This window comes from Ursus americanus, chromosome 14 (assembly GCF_024610735.1).
Source record: "Ursus americanus isolate L20-20 chromosome 14, mUrsAme1.1.p, whole genome shotgun sequence".
In the NCBI taxonomy this organism is placed as follows: Eukaryota; Metazoa; Chordata; class Mammalia; order Carnivora; family Ursidae; genus Ursus; species Ursus americanus.
This window is the reverse complement of record NC_142140.1, coordinates 71,227,300-71,243,581: the sequence shown is the minus strand read 5'-3', so window position 1 is coordinate 71,243,581 and position 16,282 is coordinate 71,227,300. Positions and strand designations below refer to the sequence as shown.

Below are 16,282 nucleotides of genomic sequence, written 5' to 3'. Positions count from 1 at the left end.
CTGGTGACAGTCTAATGCAGAACATCGTTTTGGAGTCTGGCACTCTCTCTCAAAGCTTCTAATGCTTCTAGAGTCTGACCCAGGTTTTTACTTCTGGGAAGCTCAACCAAGAAAATGTGTAAGTGTACAATGATACGTTGCTACAGCATTGTTTCTAAGGACAAAACCCCACTGCCTCCTAGTAGGAGCAGGGCCGAATATTGTGTATGTCCGTTCTACGGGGCGCTCTGCGCAACGAGCTACATCTGAATGCGCAGCCGGGAAAGAGCTCCCGAATACACAATGGCACGGCAAGAGCAAGCTGTGGAACGAAACCTATCGCAGGATCCCACCGTACAAAAGAAACTTCGTGGCACAAGGACCACACACTACGCAGCGGATAGGGGTTACCCCTAGGGAGCCGCGTGGGGGTGGGAAAGCGGGGACTCACACTTCACACAGAATACGCTTCCTATTGTCTCATTTTTGCAACAAGAATGAGCACACTGGTCAATGCCCATTCGCTGAAAGGCAAACAAACACACAGTGGGCACCAAAAAAACAGCGCCGGCAGCCTCTGGGGTAGAGGAGCTACGGAGCCCGGGGAAGGCCCTTGGCCACCCAGAGGCGCCGATGCGCCCCGGCCTGAACTACGGGAAGGTTGGGAGGGCGCGTGCGCCTTTCTCCACGGCAGCCTTCCCACCACCACAATGGGACTGCAACAGGGCTTCTGGGAGACCGACTCAAAAGGCTGCTCCCCTTGCCTTTCCCTGCCTGTGTCCTGTCCTTGGTGGGGCTCAGAGGCAGGTACCCTCCCACACCCTTCTCCTAAGCCTATCAAGTTTGGAGAACAAAGAGCCCTTGGGACATTCTCTCAAGCAAAAGTGCATATTTAATGAAGTTCAATGACAAGCCCAATGGCTTGTTCCCTCCTCCAACTGCCTTCTCTCTCTTTCGGGCCAGCTCCTACTTGTCCTTCAAAACCAGGTTTAACCAGCGCTTCTCAGGAACCCGCCTTCTGCTCTCCTCTGAGCCTCCCCTGGGCCTTGTCCCCACTTCTATCGCAGGCTCCCCTGGGCACTGAAATGACGTGTTTATCTCCCTCTCAGGGGAACTTGCTGAGGGTGGTGATTGTGTCACACTGGCACCAAGCAGGGCAGGCACTCGGAGACCCTGGGGGGCTGTCCCACTTCCCCCCGAACCCAACACACTGCAACCTGTGTACCCAGGGCAGCGAGCTTCCCCCCAAGGCAGGCGCTATCTTCTCCTGGAGGACCTCAATTCAGCCCGACTGAGGGCTCTCATTTCTGCTCTGTCAATGAAGCCCCAAGTGACCCGTCAAGGCCCTCTATTCCACCATTGCCCCAAGATTCAAAAGACTAGATGGCCACCAACAAAACAATTTTTTTAAAGATTTTATTCATTTATTTGACACAGAGAGAGACAGAATATAAGCAGGGGGAGCAGTGGAACAGAGGGAGAAGCAGGCTCCCTACCGAGCAAGGAGACTGATGCGGGGTTCAATCCCAGGACCCCGGGATCATGACCTGAGTGGAAGGCAGACGCTTAACCGACTGAGCCACCCAGGTGCCCCAACAAAGCAATTTTGTGTAACAACGACCATACAGTATCCCTGAGCAAATAGGACCTGCTGCAAAATGAACACGCTCCCCATGATACTGACATTCTGCCTTACTCCAGACACACATCCTTCACTTAGGCTCTGAATAATCCTGGATTTATATGGGTGCTTAATGATAGGCCCCCTAAAAATATGAAAGCACCTCACACCTATTAGGATGGCTGCTATCAATAAAACAATGTCAGCAAGGGTGTGGGGAAACTGGAACCCTTGGGCACTGTGGCTGGGAAGATGCAATAGTGCAGCCCATGCAGGAAACAGTAGGGAAGGTCCTCAGAAAAATTAAAAATAGTGGTACCACATCCAGCAATTGCACTTCTCGTTATATACCCACAGTAACTAAAAGCAGAGCCACAGCAAGTATTTGCACACCCCTTTTCGTAGCGGCATTACTTACAATAGCCAAAAGGTGGAAGCAACCCAAGGGTCCAAAGATGGCTGAACGGAACAAATGTGGTCTAGCCATACAACAGAATATTATTCAGCCTTAAAAAAGGAAAAAAAATATGGGGCCCCTGGGTGGCTAAGTCGGTGAAGCATCTGAATTCTTGATTTCTGCTCGGGTCATGATCTCAGGGTTGTAGGATCGAGCCCCACATCGGACTCTCTGCTCAGTGGGGAATCTGCTGGAGATTCTCTCCCTCTCCCTTCACCCCTGCCACTGCTCGCATGCTCGCTTTCTAAAATAAATATGAATCTTTTTTTAAAGATTTATTTACATTTATTTGATTGTTTATTTGAGAGGGAGAGAGAGCGCATAAGCATGGGGGAGCAGCAGGCTCCCCGCAGAGCAGGGAGCCTGATGTGGGGCTCAATACCAGGACCCTGGGATCATGACCTAAGATGAAGGCAGACACTTAACCTACTTAGCCACCCAGGTGCCCCTAAAATAGATGACTAAATCTTTAAACAAAAAAACAAAAAAACAAAAAAAAAAAGAAAAAAAAATTCTGACACCCACTCCAAGTTAAATGACTCTTGATTATGTCAAGTGAAATAAGCCAGTCATGAAAGGACAAATGTTGTATGATTCCATTCATATGAGGCACTTAAGGTCATCAAACTCAGACAGGATTGTCAGGGAATGGGGGATGCAGGGAGAAATGGGAGTTGTTTAATGGGTACAGTGTTTCAATCTGGCAGGACGAAAAAAGTTCTGGAGTTTGGTGCTCAGGATGGTTGCACAATAATGCCCACGTACCTGAACTGTACACTTAAAAATGGTCAAGATGATAAATTTTGTTATGTGCATTTTGCCACAATTTTTTTAAAAAGTATACAAAGAGTTGTTCTGTGCCCCTGAAAGTGAATTACTCAGAAATAGCAATTTGGTTTCAGAAATCTTCCTAAAAACCGCTGGAGACAAGCAGGCAGGCCACGTTCCCTGGCCCTGGGAGAAGGAAGAGCCACAGTCCCCCGAAAGGGGATCACCATTTATTTGGGGAAAAGAAAAGGTCCCAAACAAGGACTAACATGGGGGCAGGGCCCTAGCATTCCCTGGCCTCAACCCAGGAAGAAAGTCCCACCTACTAACATATGCACAAACAGCCAATTCCTGACCCACTGACCTGCCCCCACGTTCACCCAACAACATGGGAGCCCAGGTGGGGTGGTAGGAAGCACAGAGGCTATTGTAGACCTCGCGGGGTTTCGGTCCCGTTGGTTGTGTGACTCCGAGAAAGTCCCCACGAGGGGTGAAAATGCCCAGCTCACAAGGTCAAGAGCGCTCAATGAGATAGAACATTAGAAGGCCCCAGCTCAGTTCCCGGCTCATATAGGCACCTCAGTTCCTTTCCCTTCCTTCTAGCCCACACAAAGACACCTCCCTTTGGGCCAGTACGCTCAGCTCCTTTCAGGGCAGCCCCAGAACGCTATTCACCTCGGAATTCAAAATCCCACCCCACTCTCACAGTGCACTGAGATCGAGAGTTTAATTATTAAATACATATAAAATAAAATAGAAGTGCCGCTGCACTTCACGGGTACGGGGCCAGCTCTGCGGCAGTGGGAGGATGTAAGCTAGGTCTTGAGCAAGAGAGAAGCAGTGCCACGCCAGGGGGCGGGGGGGGGGGGGCACGAGGAGCACAGGCAGGGAGGGTGCGTGCAAAGGTCTGGTAAAGAGCCGACAGGAAGCAGCCCCATCAGTGAGGCCTTGAATGCCAGGCTACGTTTACAGTTCATTCACAAGAAGACAGGGAGTTCCAGGAGGGTTCCGGTAGATTTGTCACGAGTTTTGAGTGGTCGTCGTGCACAAACGGCGGGAGAACAGAACGAAGGAGACAGGCTGGAAGGTATCCGCAATGGCCCAGGCAGGGGCAGGGCGGGACTAAGTTAGAGGCAGTGTAAACCCATTAGAGGAAACAAAGCCTAAAGACGTTATGAAGAAAAGCAAACAAACAAATCCCCTCCCGCTGACATGAAGCTCCGCAGCCAAGACAGGGCCCCAGAGCCACCATCACAGTCTGGGTCCCCGGTCCATCTGCTCGGCCCTTCCGGACCTCCCTTCCTTTTGCTCTTGCTCCCTGGAGCAATCTGCCTTTATGTTCAAAAGTATTTATGAAATTGAAATGAGTGTATCTCACGGGCACCTTGTCAGAAACGTGCCATTACAAGTGACATTTTCGGGTGTCAGAGTTAGTCTCTTTCATCTGCTGGTAGATCCAATTTGCCCAGTTGACAAGTGAGAAGACTGTGACATCAATAATTATAGAAACAAACCCAACCCAGTATCTGGAAGTCAAGCTGTTCTCTCCATGCCTTCCCTCACACTCGGCAGACAATATGGCGGCCCACTGGCAGAGGGCCCTCACTTCTCAAACCACAGCAGCTCACGGGGACCAGCGGGACCCCAGACCACATGACCTTTCAAGCCAGCAGCTGGAGAAAAGAATGCATATGACTTCTTAGGACTAAAGGGAGAAAGCAGAAAACCTCTTCAAAATACCACTCGGGTTCAAACAAAAGAGCACACACTATACAACTTCATGGATAGAAACTTCTAGAAGAGGCAAAATTCATCTCTGGTGACAGAGTTGAGATCAGTGGTTACCTGTGCAAGGGCTGTGTTGTAGGGGAGGGCTGACTGGATAGGGGCAGGAGAAAACTTTCTGGGGTGATGGTGAAAGCCTTTATCTTAGCAGAGGTGTGGGTTACAACCGTGAACGCGTTTGTGAAAACTGTAACAATTAAGATTTATGTAGTTTACCATAAATAAATTGTATCTTAAGGAAAAATGTATTAGATGCATAATACATACAATTAAAAATCCACACACCTATATACAAATTGGATTCAAAAGAATCTTCTATGAAGGCTAAAGTTCTTACTTAAGAAAAACTAAAAGCCACTTTGACTCAGGCCTTAAGCCTTAGGCATGGAAATGAACTCAGAGACTCTGTGGTTCAACCCACCCTCTCCAAACGAGTAGAGAGGTAGAATGTGACCTACCCACAATCACACAGCAAATCAGCCACAGAGCGCTGACCAATCCGGGCCGCCCAAGGGCTAGCCTGGGATTCATCTGTCTGTTCTGGACAGGTGCCAGAAAACAGCAGCCGAAACAGAATACCAAAGGTGATTTTACGAACTAATTTCATTTCAACCTTCAAACCTAGAGCTAAATAGTCACTACCACCAAATTATGTGTGAATGTGATTAACTTTCAGACAATAAAAAAACATTTGCCTTCATGAGTCTAGGTCAAGAACTGCCCCTTCTGGGCATGCCAGGCTGGCTCAGTAGTAAGTTGAGCGTGCGACTCTTGATCTCAGGGTTGGGGGTTCGAGCCTCACTCTGGGTGCAGAGATTATTAAAAATAAAATCTTAGGGAAAAAACAGAACTGCCCCGTCATCAAATGGCAAGCTGCTACTACTTTTCTTAGCATCCTTGCCCATATACAAATGTCCTTAACTGGGCAAGGGCCCTGGGGTAAAGAGATGCCCCCAGTTTTACCACTGACTCCCTGTGGACCTTGGCAAGTCACCTACCATGACAAAATAAGAAATTTAATTTGATCTTTGTCCTTAGTTCCTGGTACACAGCTCCTACAATCCTCAGACTCTCCAGAGTCCTCAGAGTGTCTTTTGTATGCTAATGAGAGGGCTAGAGACTGGGGCCCCTAGAGAGCTTCACAATGGGGGTGGACACCAGAGGATTGGTAACTTTCAGCCCCTACTCCACTTCCAATCTCCAGGATGAAAGGGGGGCTGGAGTATGAGTTAATCACCAACGACCAATGATTTAATCGATCTTGCCCACATACTGAGGTTCAAGGAGATTCCGAGTTAGCGAAGGCACTGAGGTGCTGGGAGGGTGGTGCACCCAGTTAGGGCGGAAACCCTGCGCCCCCTCCCCTCATCCCTCACCCCATGCATCTCTTCCATTTGGTTGTTCCTGAGCTGTATCCTTTATAATAAACTCGTAAATGTAAGTGAAGTGTTTTTCCTGTGTTTTGTGAGCCTTTCTAGCAAATTCTTGAACCAGAGGAGGGGGTCATAGGAACCCCCAATTTATAGACAGCTGGTATGAAGTAGAGGGACTACGGGGGACTGGTATCTGAATCGGGGACAAGTCTGTGCGACTGAGCCCTTAACCAGCAGGGTCTGCAACAACTCCAGGTAGTTAGGTCAGAACTGAATTGAATTGTAGGACACGGAGTTGGTGTCAGAATTGGCTGCTGTCAAAAAAATCCCCCACACATTTGGTGTCAGAAGTGCTGTCGGGGTAAAAATGGCACAGGCCCACCCTCCCTGGGCCTCAGCTCTCTCACCTGTAAAAATGAGGGGGTTGGCGGCGCCTGGGTGGCGCAGTTGTTGGGCGTCTGCCTTCGGCTCAGGGCGTGATCGCGGCGTTATGGGATCGAGCCCCACATCAGGCTCCTCCGCTATGGGCCTGCTTCTTCCTCTCCCACTCCCCCTGCTTGTGTTCCCTCTCTAGCTGGCTGTCTCTATCTCTGTCAAATAAATAAACAAAATCTTTAAAAAAAAAAAATGAGGGGGTTGGACCAAAAGCTGCTAAGACCCCTCTAGCTGGAATTCAGTGAGTCTTTGATTTGCTGGTTTAAGAATTTCCAGAGTTAACACAAGGGATTCTCACTCTCTGGAAGACACTAGCAAATTCTGCTTTCCAACGCCAAGCGACATCATTTCTCAGGCCTCATTTCCTATTTTGACTAATGACGTGCCAGAACTCTGTGTGATTTCTCCTTTGAGAAGTAGCAAAAAACTCAACAGTGTCCTATTACAGGGCCCCGTCCTTGTCCCCAGCTCTCAAAGATGTGCAGCCCAATTCTCTGAGATGAAGGAAGCAGTCTCCCACCATTACACTCAATTTTAAGCCAAAACCTGAAACAGAATTTTTGACGTGCCTTCCAGACTACAAGGCTGCTGCTTCATGAATGATTAAAACAGCAGCTGGTAATGTCTTAAAACCAAGTTGGTCAGTTAGACAACTTAACATCTGTTTAAATCCCTCCCCCCACCGCCCCCCACCCCGCCACAAGACCGTGGTTCCGAAGCAAATCCAAAGAGAAAGTAAATACACAGGTATACACAGGTCTTCCATGACAGAGAAGAGCCTCACTGAGTTGGAAGAAAGCACATCCTTTAACGAACTCTCAGAAAATGTGCTGGGATGATGGGGACACTTGTGCACCGAATCACACTAGGACTGAACTGGGTGAATCATTTCTAACATGAAAGCACACCCGAACTGGGGATAACTCCTGCCAGAGTTTCAGCCTCCAAGTTCATTCAGATGTTCATTCATTCAATTCCACAAATAATTACCGAGCTCTCCAGCTTAGTGGTTACAAGCACTGGCTCTGGAGTCCATAGACCTGGGCTCAAGTCCCTGCTCTGCCACTTCTTATGCACCGACCTTGGGGAAGGTACTTAGTTTCGAAGTCCTGTTTCCCTGCTCTAGAAAATGTGAATGATGGCACCTGCCTCACAGAGCTGCTGCGGGAATGAAAGGAAATGACGCATGTAGGTACTTAGCCCCGTTCCTGGTGAAGAGTCATGCTCACTAGGTACTGTTGGCATCTCTGTTCTAAAGGCACGTGTTAGACTCTCCAGAAAAATCAGGGCATGACGCCACAGGCGACAGAAGAAAAAACAGACAAACTGGACTTCATCAAAGTGAAAAAATTCTTGTGCATCCGAGGACCCAATCCACGGAGTAAAAAGGCAACCCAGAGAATGGGAGAAAAGTATCTGCAAATCACGTAGCTCCTAATTAACATCCGACATATTGGGAGAGCTCCTAACACTCAACAACAGTAACCACAACAAAAACCAACCTGATTAAAAAGCAGGCAAAAGGACTTGACGCAGACATTCCTCCAAAGATATACAAATGGCCAATAAGCACGTGAAAAGAGGCTCGTGGTCACTAATGACTACGGAAATGCAAACCCAAACCGCAATGAGACATCACTTCACACACATGAAGACGGCTACCAGAAACAAGTAACTAACAAGGTTTGGTGATGACGCGGAGAAATTGGGGGCCTACACACTGCTGGTGGGAATGTAAAAAACGGTACAACCACTGTGGAAAATAGTACGGCAGCTCTTCTTCAAAACAGTAAAGGCAGAATTAGCGTATGATCCAGTAATTCCGCCTCTGGGTATGTCTCCAAAACAACTGAAAGCAGGGACACGAATGAATATCTGCACACCCATGTTCACAGCAGCATTATTCACAGTAGCCAAAAGGTGAAAGCAGCCCAAGTATCCAAAGATGGGTGAATGGTAAATAAAACATGGTATATACAGGGGCGCCTGGTTGGGTCAGTGGGTTAAGCATCTGCCTTCAGCTCAGGTCATGATCCCAGGTCCTGGAATTGAGTCCCACGTTGGGCTCCCTGCTCAGCGGGGAGTCTGCTTCTCCCTCTCCCTCTCTCCCCACTCACGCGTGCTCTCTTTCTCTCTCTCAAAAAAATAAAATAAAATCTTAAAAAAAATAAAATATGGCGTATACATATAATGAAATATTATTCAGCCTTAAGAAGGAGATTTTGAAACATGTTTCAGCGTGAATGAATCTTAAAGATATTATGTTAAGTAAATAAGCCAGTCACAAAAACACACACGTTGTATGATCCCACTCATGTGAGGTGAGGGTCCCTCGAGTCATCAATTCATAGAGACGGAAAGTAGAATGGTTGTTGCCAGGGGCTACAGGTGGGGAGAAATGGGAGCTATCATTATGCATACAGTTTTAGTTGGGCAAAATGAAGAAAGTTCTGGAGATGGGTGGTGGTGATGGCTACTCACCAGTGTGAACGTGCTTAATGTCACTGAGCTTTAAAATGGACAGAATGGTAAATTTTGTGTTATGCATATTTTACCACAGTTTTTAAAAGTCAATAAATGAATACAAATAAAAACAGGTGCCCTCATGGAACATTTAGTCTGGATGATGCAGGGGAAGAGCTCTAACCTAATACCATAGTTTGCTCTTACGCACGGTATCTCATTGATCCTCTTAACCGCCCTGTAAGATGTGACAGAGCAAGTACTCTTGTCACATACACACCCCTTCCCTGTTTACAGCTCAGGGAAGTGAGTTATTCTAACAGTTAATGAACTCACACAGGGCAGTCACAGCGGAGAAAGAGACGGGACCAACTCCAATCCAAAACAAGAAGTGCCCCATGTTGGAAGAGAACAGAGAGGCCGGCGGGCATCCATCCCGCTCTGAAATTCCTTGATGGAACTTCCACTAGCTTCGTGGAATTCCCACGTGGAATCAGTTAAAGGCCCGTCTTGTCTAAATGGAAACAGACCAGGCTTGCTGTCTGCAAGGCAACGCGAACAAAAGCCCGAGAGCTTGACTCCCTGCACGTGGAACACGGCTCAGCCGACGAACCACTGAAACTTGGGCAAGTTTCTTAGCTCCTCTGAGCCATTTCTTCGTCTGTAAAATAGAGATAATGCCACTGATGTAGGGCAGTTTTCCGAGAAAAAAAAAGATTTTAATGAGATAACGTGTATGACAGGATGTCTGGAGGATGCTGAAAGATCAGTAAATGATGGCCAGTATTCTGAGCTTTGAAAGATGCTAAAAAGTCAGATCGATAGAAAAGGAACCTTTGGAGTGAACCACTGTGCAGAGTATCCTCTGGCTTGTTCTGTGAAGGTCACAAGGAAAAAGAAAGCACGCATCCTGCCGTGGGGAGCCTCCCGTCTCATTCGGAAGATAAGGCAATAAACACGTGACAAGACATACAATAAATAACCTCAGGAAACCGTACCAGGCGGAATGGAAGCAATCAACAGGTTTGAGTATAGCCGTTGAATGCAGGACACTGTGCTGGGGACTTCACACACATTCCCTCACTTTATCTCCACAAAAACCTGGAAAGTTAAGGAATTTGCTATTTTATATGTGATGAAAGAGCCAACCGAGATCACAAACACTGGGAGTTCAGAGAAGAGATTCAGCACCATAAACAGGGTGGTCTAGGAAAGCTTCCCAGAGGAGGAGGCAGGTGTTGTCAGACAGCAGGCATGCTGACGGGATGGAGAAGATCAACGACATTCTGCCAGGTCAGGATTGGTGGGAGCACTAAAATAGACACCAAGTCTGAAAATGGGGTTTTTTGTTATTTTTTAAAGATTTTTTTACTTATTCATTTGAGAGAGAGAGTGTGAACCAGAGGACAGCATGGGGGAGGGGGAGAGGGAGCCCAGATGCAAGGCTCCATTCCAGGACCCTGGGATCATGACCTGAGTCAAAGGCAGACACTTAATGACTGAGCCACCCAGGCGCCCCTGAAAAAGGCCCCTCTCCTAGCCACAACAAGCTGGGTCAGGGGAAAGAAAAAAAAGAAGTCTGAATGTTATTTATATCTTTTCAGACTACTGGGTTAGCCTAAAAATTCCTACTGATGTATCCTCTAGGTCAAGAACAACAACCCTTAACGAAGCTTCTTGGAGTACTTTACGTTCTCTTCTTCACTCTATATCCTCTCTCTCCCCCCCCACCAAGAAAAAAACAGGTAGATTACACAGAAATATGCCAAAAGAACTTATACAATGTTGCCATCCAAGAGAAAAATGGAGGGTTAAATACACAAGGACTCCACCCCTTCCACTTATTACAGAAATGAGAAGAATCTCAATGAGTTTGTGAGAAAGCATCTTATGATTTTTTTTTTCTCCTTTGCATTTTTTGGTACATTTTTCAAGTCTTCTACATGGATACACACTTTTTTTAAAAACACAATTCTATGAGAATTTTTAATACCCCAAATAGCCCAGACTAAGCAAGGACAGCCCTTCAGCAAGGCCCTTGTGAGTGCGCCCCTGTTCCTGCAGGTGGAAAGCAGGGCAGGACAAGGAGTAGGCTGACCCTCACCACGTGACTGCTGTTTCATAAGCTTCCAGGCAGTTAAGGACAAATGCTCTCAGAACCCCAGGCCTCGTCGCGTGGTCCACCAACCTGCCTCAGCACCTCTCCTCCCCGACCTGGGGCGCAGAGGAAGGGCCCTGCCCTGGACCTCGGAGGAACTGGCAGTGCCCGCTTCTGACTCCTCTGGAGGACCCCCGCTCTGTGCAGATGGGGGCTTGGTTGGGAAAAGATAAGAATGACCTTTGGTGACTGCCAAGGGGAAACCTCCCTGTCTCTGTTAACGATATCTCTACTACTCTGCTCCCCAGACATCCTTCCTAACTCCCCAGGGCCACCAATGAAAGAGTCCCAACCACTTGGCCAACATATGAAGCCCCCCACCATCAGGCCTAATCCTGCCTTTCCAGTCTTTGCTTCCACCACTTTCCCTTGCTAGGCCAACAGAACAAATCCTGTTATGCACACACACCCCCACCTTAATACCAGCCTTTGCTCAAGCTGCTTGCTGTCTCCGCTAGAGAGAGCCCTCCAAGTCTCCTTCTCCATCCCTACCCATCTGTCAAAGCCCTGCTCGGTGGCCACAGCCTCCTGAGTTTTCCTGAGTTCTTCCTTCCTTCCTAAGATGCTCCTCCGCAGTCCTCCCTGGCTGAGGGACGCACAGCGTAACAGCAAACCAGTTCTGCAGCCAAAATGCTGGATTTTGCTCCAGCTCCCTTCCTGCTAGCTGAGTGACCTTCTCCCTCTGCCTCAGGGTCCCCGTCTGCAAAATGGAGATCACACAGTACCTTACTCACTGTATTCTTGTGGGGATTAAAGGACTGCAAAATCTAGAAAGCGCCTCCTTCAGTCTGTAGCACACAGTAAACCTTTGGCTGTTACTGTTAGTACTGAAGGTAATAACCCCTTCCGTCCTCCACTCTCTTACTTCATTGATCTGTCCAATGTAATGCCCCCACTTTTTATCGTATCTGTTTTAGGTACCTGTCTTAGCTCCCTTACTAAACTGAGCACCCTGGTAAACCCTTAACTTGATATATACAGAGAAGTGATATAAAGCCACTGAACGAGTGACTGATTTCTAAATAACCCCACTTATAGTCTGTCCATTAGAACACCCATATTTACAGTTTGAGGGAAGATAAGAGATTGAAGGAGCAGAACTTTTCACCTAGATGGCAGTAGTTCTCAAAGTGTGGTTCCTGGGCCAGCGGCAGCAGCATCACTTGGGAACATATAAATGTAGAATGCTAGGCCCCAGCCTATACCTCCTGAATCAGAAACTAGGAAAGTAGGGCCCAGCAATCTGTTTTAATAAGCCCTCCAGGTGATTCTGCAGACCCTGAATCATGAGGTCTGCGGAGCAAGAAGCAACATGGCAGAACAGGGTGAGTGAGCCCTGGCTCAGGACCTGATTCCAGGTTTAACTCGGGCACAAGACCTGACACCAGTCTCCTCACTTCTCAAGACCCTCAGCCTCCTTCGAAGCAATACAGGACAACAGTCACATTCCGATAATTAAATATTGTGAGGACTACATGAGATCCCGCAGACAGATTTGCATACAGTAGGCACTTAATAATTTTAAGCTCCTTTCAGTTGTCTTCCTGTGCATTGCACAGGGCTGCAAACGCAAAATAAAATGACCAAGGTGAAAGGGCTTGGCGAATTGCCAAGTGCAACAGCAATCTGAGGGACAACTACTTATTCTTGGAACAAACAGCCAGGCTGGGGAACACCTACATTCCTAGGGCACTAGGAAGCAGTAACCTACAAGAACAAATTCTGCAACAGTATATCTGCTTCTTACCTGCTCATTAAAACTGAACGCAGAAGAGAATAACAGATGGTCCTCCCTGCACCCACCTTACCCCCCCCTCCACAGTATTCCCATCAGAATTCACAAACTACTCACTGATCTCATTTAAATGAATCCAAACTTTACTCTTGGAAAAAGGATAATCTGAAAACGTTTCCCAGCCAATACAAGGAACTGTCACCACTTGCAGAGCACCATGAACTGGACTTGGGGAAGCCCTAGTATGTGATATCCAACCCCCAGTGGTCCTGGAGGGTTTAGATTAAGGCACTAACCATTTGAAATCTGTTTCAGAAGAGAAAATCCAGAAATTAGGTACTTCTTCCTCACTTCTTAGCCTCTCATACTATTGCTCATTCTGCTCTAAATCATGCATTCTATTCCGGAACCACCTTCCAAAAGGACAGTGAGGATAGCTACAAGAACACACAGGTAACTGTGTCAGACTGTGGCCTTAGCTGTGCCTTCAACCAAATAGCACCAGGTTAGAATGTCCATGCAAGGCCCCAAGCATGAGACAGAGTAATAATTATCCTACCCCTTTCCAACCTGGGCCCAGCAGAATGGTTCCCACAGAGCAGGTGAGAAGGGCTGTTCTGCCACGAACAAGGCATTGCCCGGAGAAAAAGCCATCAGCCTTCACAAGCACATCCGTGCAGTGGGTTTCAAGTAGTGTGACCTCAGACACTCAGAGATCCACAAATTTGCCAGGAAGGAGGTGAGAACTCCAGATGAGTGCACTGACACCAGGTCAAGAAAGCTGTCTGGGCCAAAGGAATAAGGAAAGTCCCATACCGTTAAGGGTGTGCGGCTGTCCAGAAAACGTAATCAGCAAACAAACTCTGTACATTCATTACCTATGTACCTGTCACCCCTTTCAAAAATCTACAGACAGTTAATGTGGATGAGAACCAATCAGATAAAGATAAAAAACCACACCAAAATGATGATGATGATAATAATAATAATGACCAAGCCCTGAGACTACCAGCCTAACGCCTTGCAGCTCTAGCATACCTTTGGTGAACATGTTACCTCTACTGAAGGCTCCCTGAGAGCAGCTCTTAAACATTTGTATCCCAGAGCCTGGCACCCACAGGCACTCAGAAGGCCTACTGAACTGGGCCGGTGGGATTGTTTCAGTGCAAGCCCCATGCAGCCGTTGAGAGGTATTACTTTACGAGTGGGTAAAATGAGGGCCAGAGAAACTAAAAGTTGGAGTCAGCTAAGGAATGTCATCTTTGACGTCACTCCCCGCCCCCAAGAACAGGGCTTTATCCTGGGCCCAAACCCAGCTTGCCACTGTCCCCCACTGTCACCTCTGTTCCACTCAGACTGGTGAACATAGATGTGCCCACACCTCCCCTCCCTGCCTCATGTACCTGTGTCCAGGCACAGGGTGTCCTCCTCTCTGCCTGTGGAATTCCCAGCCACCCTCGTGAGCAGCTCTTGGACTCCAGGAAGCCAGTGCTATCTCCCCAGCTCTTCTGAATTCTTCTGGACTCCTAAGAGCACTGACAATCCCCAGCGCTCAACTACGCAGTGGCCTTCTGTTAGTGGTCGTTATTCCAAGCATCTCCGCGTTCTCTCTCTCGACACCAGAAATCCCCTGAGGACCAGGACAGCTACGAAATCCCAGTTCTCCTTTCTCCCAGCTGAGCAGTGGCTTCACTCCTCTGAGCCTCAGTTTCCCCAACTCTAAAGTGGGAAGGGCAATAAGACTTCCTCCACAGAGCAGCTGTAAGAAGCAAGTAATGACTGTAGAACTGCTCTGTGCAAGCTGTAGCTATTGCTTTTACCCATCAGCTTTGTTGTGTTATTTCTGTCTCCCTTCTCTCCCGTCAACCACCTGGCAATACTTTTAAAAGAATCATAACAATACTAAATGCCATGAAAATCACTTTCACACTTTTGTCACAACAGTACAGAATTTACATGAGACCCTCCTTCTATCCTCTAATTTATCTAAACTAGGAAATCAGCAGGGCCTTGCCTGTTGACCAACTAACAATGAGGAGGCTTCATTCTCTTCATGGTCAAGGGTCTTGTCTAAGGGCTGGTAGATACTGGGGCCTGTTCCTTCTCAGGTCGCAGATGGGCCAGTTGCCCCCCATAGCCTCTCCAGATAGCACACTCAACCCTAATTTAACTATTCTGTTGCTAACAACAACAGCTACAATTTATTGAGCCTCTAGTACGTCCCAGGCAACTGTCATCTCACTTAAACTGTACTACTCTGTATGAATCTCTCTCTCTCTCTCTGTCTCTCTCTCAGCAAACTAAGCAAACTTCAGAAGGGTCACACAATTTTCTAGGGTCACACAACCAAAACATGGATAAGGCAAAACTCAGGCCTTCCTGACAGAAGCAGCCACTCGCTATGGATGCCTATTATCCCTAATATTTGCATATTTTTAAATGTCCTTTAACTTCTACCCCTCACCAGCTACCCTGGCATTTCCAAGGTGTGGCGCTTCCTACTGTAAAGGAGACAGAAAAGAAAACAAATCTCCCAGGTTTACCAGCTCCTTCCAATAACTGGTTGGGATTCAATACTGAGAAATGAGGTTTTGGAAAAGAAAGAGCACTTGAGGAAAGGAAAGGAGGAAGAAAATCTAGATAGACACAGTAGTCTGTAAAGGTGGGAGGAGACTCACCCCAGGCCCAGTGCCCATCATTACTTACTAAGACCTTCCACTACAAAGAAAAGAAAGGCTTCCAAATGCCAGTTAGCCAACAGGAGAGGCCTCAATAATTTCCCAGACCCCACTAAAGGCTGAAAAGTAAGCTGGAAAGTCATAAGCTGGAAAGGAAATAAACAAATCACAACTGCTAAACCACCCAGGCCCAGAAGGACACCAAAGGTCCCCACTCATAAAAGACGTTTTACCAGTCCTTCTACCAACCCGGAGGAACCCAGTTTTAAAAGAAACCAATCAACATTCCTGGCTAATAAGTTGGCAAAAGTTCCTGCCTTGGGTGAAAGGGCAAGTTGCTCTTTTAGTTAAGAAACCCCATACAGTGGGGCCATTCTGGTGTTCATTCACATAGCCTTGGGTTTTCCTTACCCAGGAGACCGGTCTCTCTGGTGCCCTTTTCCAGGTGCCCAGAGCCCCCATATAGGATTAACAAGTACTATGGAGTACCCCTCTCTCTACACTGTCACCAAAAGACTTCAGCTTTGGGGAAATTTAATACAGCGGGGAAGCAATAGTCAATGTGCAGAAACTACTCTAAGGAATATCAAAACTTTAGAACTTGAAGGGACCTACTGCATCTCACCTCCAAACACCTCAATTGACAAACACGGGAAATGTCAAACCAGAAAGAGCAGTGACTTGCACAAGGTCATATAGGAAGAGTCACTGGCAAAGCTCCTCCAGGAGCCCAGGCTTCCTGATTCCCAGTCCAGGGCTCTTATCATTAAATAACACAGCCTCCCTTCTTTCCCAGAGGCAGTGCAGGCATGCCATCCCCCTGGCAAGAT

The 16,282-nt window shown here is 47.5% G+C and overlaps 1 protein-coding gene across 8 annotated transcripts in view; it reads right to left on the bottom strand.

Moving 5' to 3' along the window:
- Positions 1-16,282, bottom strand: part of TOM1L2 (target of myb1 like 2 membrane trafficking protein) — a 111,089-nt gene that overhangs the window by 94,107 nt on the left and 700 nt on the right. The window lies entirely within an intron of this gene.